Consider the following 6,930-nt stretch of genomic DNA (forward strand, 5'->3'; position numbering starts at 1 on the left):
CATTGACGGGGGGAGTGTACTTATCTGAACTGATTTTAAGGAGAAACACGTCTCCTGCATCAATAACTTCCAACCTCAACTTCCAAATTCCAAATGCAAAATACCCGATGGCCTCTCTGCGATATGAGCAAAGAATCAAAAGCTCAGTTATTAAAAAACGATTCTCTTTTAGAAGTCCAGAAAGCTGTTACTCTTCGCCGTTTCTCTTGCAGAGCAGTGTGTCCTGTGTCTCTGGACAGTGGCTCGAGTCCCCTGGAGGCCAGTGTGCGCGTGGAGGCCTCTATATACCCCTCACGCGCTGCTATTTTAGGCTCTGTCACCTCCCAGAGCTGGTGGCTGGAATAGGAAGATGAGTGTCTCTCTTGGCTACTGCTCAGTCACAAGTCAGAGGAAAACTCAGCTTCTGTTTTCACCACAGCGCGTTAGACACACTCATTCCCCCCTTCTTCCAGATCCTCCCACGTTCAAAGCATTCGGTGTCCTCTAACCAGACGGAAGTCTTCCTTTGGCGTGATCCGCTGGCGGTGTTGGTGACAGTTGCAGTATTTTGGACGAGTTTGCTCACTGCTCTGAACCAGTCATCTCATCTGCGTGGCGGAGGGCCAGGATTGAGCTACGCCTGGAGTGATATATTGTACAATACTCACCTCCAACACCAAACTGATCAATAAAACATGACCTGCTGAGTACTTTCAGTGTTTGTGTGTGTGTGTGTGTGTGTGTGTGTGTGTGTGTGTGTGTGTGTGTAATAACATAACATAACATTTGATTTAGTGTGGGCTGCTCTAGATACCAGTGTGCACACACACAGGGTGGCCAGTCGATGCTAACTGTCCAGTGCAGTTTTGTTTTGCACTGTTTAGCTAAGCTATGACTTAAAAACTAGAAAGGGTGCTCAGAGAGCACAGGCCTCTGTGCACTAATGCATTTTGTTGGTGTAACTCAGTTGAAATGGTTAAAATCACACGTTGGTTTATATGTAATATCTTACCACGGGGTCCAGGTTAAGAAAATTTAGGCCTACATTTTCCAAATAGTGAATGAAAATCAGATATTATTTTGTTTTACAGGCATAGAAAGATGTTTGCTTGAACAGCAAATAAATAAAGTTTATATCTATCTATCTAAAGCTTATTTGACTCCTCATTGTAATGAAGAAGAAAAAATATTGGTCTGGATTTGAACCCAGGTCTACAGATTACTACTACAACAGCCTACAAGAGAGAAAGAAGGGTTAAATGTTGATGTATATCATAAATAATAATAAATAAAAAAAACATATGCTTCTATTTCTATATACATTTATGTGACGGGTAGGGCACTAGGACCCAGTAGGGAGCACTAGTTGGGAGAGGCTAGTGCCCTACCTGTCACATTCATATGAGAGTAAAGTTGAACCCAAGGTTCCCGGTTCGAGTCCCATCGTTGCCGGAAATGTGTTTACACATTAACATTATTTGAACACTATATTAGTGATGTATTAATAATCCTTCAGTGAATATATACATTTAGACATTTTTATCCGCAACACACAAAAAACAAGTACAAGTACTTCGACCCCCTGGCTAAACTATTGGTAAAGACCATGGGTGTCACAGATGAGATACCATTGGTGGAATCCGTTTTTGGGATGGTGCAAAAGGGAAGTCTCCTGTCATATCAACACCCGAAGATGACAACATGGCACATTCAAGTCCCCCATGATGCACCACCTTACCCCCTCTACCACTTGAAGGTTACCTGCTTGCCCAACAGTGTGTGTTTTTGAACACAGAAGATCATGGTAAATGGTAAATGGACTGCACTTATATAGCGCTTTTCCACCTTAGCGGCACTCAAAGCGTTTTACATTGACCTCTCATTCACCCATTCACACACACATTCACACACCAATGGTGGTAGCTGCCATGCAAGGTGCTAACCTGCTCATTGGGAGCAATTTGGGGTTAGGTGTCTTGCTCAAAGACACTTCGACATGTGGACAATCGGAGCTGGGATTCGATCCACTGACCCTTCGATCATTGAATGACCCAACCAGCTGAGCTACAGCCGTCCCAGAAGAGGTGCATTCCCACCTGAAGAGCTTGCAGCTAACGTTTGAGATGGCAACCCAAACGCAGACACACACCAGTGTCTGTTGCAGGGTCGTTTCTATATACCCACTACACAGTGCTTCATTTGAGCTTTCTGGATGAGTCTGATGGTGTCTGATCAAGTGGAAAATCTCACAACAAAGAAGCACGTTCTCGAAGCATATTCTCGAATGAACAAACAAAAGAACACACCCAACTGGAAATATATCCTCCGCCCGGCGGTCGGCGAGCTCGGACGCAACGAGACCACAGTAAACATGCTGTCCCCTACCAATGATGTATCGACCATTTTAATCCCATTCATATCCCACAACAGCCAAGAACAGCTGCGTCTAAGTAAATAAATATAGCTTATTATAATGTAATCAGACAGTCTAGCCAGATGTATTATGGTCAGAGATGGGGAAACCCAGCTTCAGAAAGTAGAAATACTAACCATGTTTTTGCTCTGACCATGCACTAAACCATCTGATTTCACTAATTAGTTCCCCTACCTGGCTGAAGAGAGCCCCATGTATGGTCACTGCGTGGTCAGAGCCAAAACATGGTTAGTATTTCTACTTTCTGACCCTGGGATTCTCATCTCTGATTATGGTACATTAGTGGCCTCACTGGAGGTTGCCCTTCGCTCACTGGGCACAGGAAGCAGACGTTTCTCAGAAGGACGGGTCACTGACCCTGACCCTGCGCTTCAGAAGATGCGCTCAAAAAGCAAACGCTGAGCATGGTTATGGTAAATGGACTGCACTTATATAGCGCTTTTATCCGAAGCGCTTCACAATGAAGGCCTCTCATTCACCCAGTCAAATACACATTCACACACCAATGGTGGCAGCTGCCATGCAAGGTGCTAGCCTGCTCATTGGGAACGATTTGGGGTTCGGTGTCGTTGCCCGAGGACGCTTCAACGTGTCGTCAGGAGCCCGGGATTCGAACCGCCGACCCTATGATCGTTGAACGACCTGCTCTACCTCCTGAGCTACCGTGCCCCATCCTTGCTCCGTGTACGTAGCCCAGGCTACTACTGGGACCAAAAGCCAAGTCATGTCGTTTAAAGTGACGTGTAGTCCCACGTCAGGACTTGGGACGGTTGTGTAGCGTTGGCGTAGGAAGCTGCTCGACTAGAACGGTTCCTTTCTGTTTTGGCATCATATGAGCCGTCCTTTGGCGTCACACAATTGTGAAAGATACCCAGAAAAGGGAGCTCAGGTTAACACCAAGGAACACAGAAAGGGTACATTGTCTCTGTGGTCTAATTGTATTGTTCCTCTGTGATTCGCCGCTTTGACATGGGTGATATTTGATCTTCCATTGATTTAATTGCCTCTTCTCCGAAATGGAATGAGTGTGGAGGCAGAGGCCTGTTTGGCTGCATGACCCTGGGAAACGTGGAATGAGTACCTTCTCTCCCTGGGTCGAAAAGACGTATGGAAACCGACGGGTAGCCAATCCCTAACCAGATTCCTGTAGACTCCTCCCCCTCAGAACCACACCCCTGACTCACCTAGAGCCGGCACTGCAAACGAGCAACAGGTGCGCATCAATCAGAGAGGACACGCCCACGCATGCTGGCACAATGCAGGCGTGGCGTAGAAGAGAAAAAGACTGAATAAACAGCAGGTTGATCTTTGTCATCACACGTACTGAGGATGAGAGAGCAGCTTGATGAGATCAGGTGCGCATGTAAGTACCAACATCTGTCTGAAATCAGCGTGTAATCTACGTTTGATGTCTGTATTTGTGACACCGACTGATTGAATTGGTTTCGCTTGTCTGAGGTGGATTTTATCGAGGACCTGCCATGATTACAAATCAATTGATACCTAAATGCAAACATTACACAAATGTGGTATTTTTGCATTTCCTCACTCATTTATTCATTCATTCATTTATATATGTGAGCATTTTTATTAATTCATTAATTTATTTCTTATGTCAAGTTTGGTCCTCCAAACTATTTTTTTTTACCCCATGATCAACATAATACAAGTTGTACGACCGTAGTTAGTTATTACCATAACAAAGATTACACTTTTATAAACTAGACTTGATTCTCAGTTGGCATAAATTGCAGTGCAGCAGGTTTGACATTTTTATTGTCATATTGATGTTGTTATGCCAACGTACTACTGTTTAATTAATTTAGTTTAGTTAATTTCATACAACACATTTAAAATAACATTAACATTTTACATGACAATAGCATAAAATGTTGATCAGCTATTTGACCCTAGGTAACCTGGTGTTGGTTTCTTTGAGACATGTTGAGGTGTGAAGGCCTGAACTCGCTGGTGCAGAGCGATGAAGTGCCTCAAAGGAAGTGTGAACTATCAGAGAAAGCACATCTTGGCCCACGTGTTTTCTTCCATTGATAGAATAATTATGTCCACTTTGCAAGATGTGACTTAAGAACTCATCGATCCCTGCGGCCATTGGCCTTTTAAATAACTCAGTCTGATGTGGTTGTTGTTCATATTGTATTTGTTTATTGTTTGCTGTCTACTACGTGTTTGCTGGGGGCGGCTAATAAAATGGATAGGATTTAATAATTCGTCAAGAGTAGTTTGAGTTTCGTAGTACAGATTTGACTAATTGCGAACCACAATATTCAAACAACTAATATTTATAAATATTAGTTTAATATGTAATCTATTTTTTTTTTAATAAAAAATGTACTTTAAAAATTTAAATTAGTTTAATATTTTAACAAATATTTATAAATCATCTATATGTGGCAAATTGCAATTCTGAGCACTGAGCAATGAGCATTAGTCTCAATGTTAAGCCCAGTGCTTCCCAGGGTGGGTTCTAACCAAGTTCAGATCTTTGTGTGCCACTAATCCCAACCATTAACGATTGAATTATGTTTACAAGATACTGTACAGGTACCATGTACAACTAGAAATGGTGCTCAGAGAGCACAGACCTCCACAGTTGAATGCATTTCGTTGCTCTGTGCGCACCAAAATTGAAGGTAGTAAATTGGCCCATGCTGCACCCACTACCAAGTTTCATGAAAAGCAGTCAGGAAGACGTTGCGTAATCCTAGTCCAAAAAATGAATGGAGGTGAATGGGCGGCCGTGTTTGGGCGGCCCGTTGACGACCCGACCCGTGTTTCAGATCTGAGGTTCCACTGAGGTTTGTGAAAATCGGTCCAGTAGTTTTTGGGTAATCCTGCTAACAGACCAACGCACCCACGCACCAACAAGTGTGCTGTCGCTGGGGCGGAGGTAATTAAATGTTCCCATTATCCTCCCCTAACCACTCAGATTTGCAGGTGAGTTACATTTCATGATGTCTGTCATAATCTGTAATCTGTCATATCTTGCATCATAATATCCTACTACAACTGGGACATATTGCTGTGAGATCACGTTTCAAATTAATGTGGAAAACAATTCTGCTGTAAAGGAATGTGTTCCGAGAGCCCTGTGACAACGGCATCTTTATAGACCGCTGTTTGCCTTTGTTACAGCATAATAATACTTGTTATAATTTGGTGTTGGGTCATCACCAGAGCATTATAAATAAATAAATAAACTCTTGGAGCTGACGGTGCCTCCTCCCATCAAGGTGTAGCCAAACCTGGTTCAAAGCACTAAAAATAAATAAATAAATACTTTGAGCTGGCGGTGACTCCTCCCATTGAGGCGTGGCCAGACCTGGCTCAAAGCGTGCCGAGACCCAACCAGCAACACGGGGCATTACGCTCTACGGGAATGTCGACATACCCAGACCCACAAAAGGAATTTACCCCGAATTTACTCACTGCCATCTTGTCTCATTGTAGCTTTAGGGTTTCGGGGGAGGGGGGGGGGGGCATGACCTGTTCCAAATTATTTATTTGTTTGCTTCTGGCTCCCTAGCTAGTCGTGACTTGTGAAAGCATAGCATCCCATTTACTATTGGCAATGGAAAGCTGTGTGAATCTTATGGCAGTGAGCCGATACTCCATCACAGGTCAGTCAGCAAACCCCAGTTCCATCACCTCCAGACACGGCTCTGTGACGTCAGCAGTCTCCTCTGCACTAGTACCATGTTGGCAGGTTCCTTTCTTCTCTGGCTTTATGACCCATGTTCTTTAAATTAATTTGCATTAAAGCTATTTTTTGGTGGAGTAGACTAGATCTAGTTCTTTTTTTCCCCCCAAAGAGAAGCGTCAGAGTAGAAGCTAGTGCAGACGTGAGTGAATGAGTAGTTTTCAATAACCCTAACAGCACAAATAATTGAATGGAATAAATCTACCGTATTTACCCTAATATGGGAGTGGGAAATTACTGAGAAGTTGTAAAAGGGGACAGAACCTAGGCCTAGTCTAGAGACTACCAGAATTGGACCGGGATGAATCAGCATGTGACGGTAGCATCATCACTGACGTGCCGACTTGAACTCACCCTGAACGCCACAGTAACCCCCCCCCCCCGCCTCTCTTCCAGATGTCAACACTAAGGTTGGTGGCCCCTGACAGACGCTTCCCAGTCACAGCCAGCGTTAACGCGCCACTGAGGGACAGGAAGCAGGCGCTGGTGACCTCTGGTGACCTCTAGTGAACACCAGGAACGTGTGGCGGGACACAATTTAGAAGACCTGTCCTCCGTCATGTACCATGCACATCACTGACGCCACTAACAGGTAATGGTCATTCTGAATTGCTTCGAGGGTCGTTCATCTCACTGAATGAAAAAGGATTTTTGCAAAAGGCATCATCCTGTAGAATGATTTAATGTGCAACTACTACATATTTGATGAGCATTAAATATATTAATTGTAGGCGTGTTTGATTGCAACGTGTTGGGTTTTCTCAGTGCTGATTAGATTAGATTAATAAAATATAGA

The sequence above is a fragment of the Borostomias antarcticus genome (genome assembly GCF_949987555.1).
Source record: "Borostomias antarcticus genome assembly, chromosome: 7".
Lineage (NCBI taxonomy): Eukaryota > Metazoa > Chordata > Actinopteri > Stomiiformes > Stomiidae > Borostomias > Borostomias antarcticus.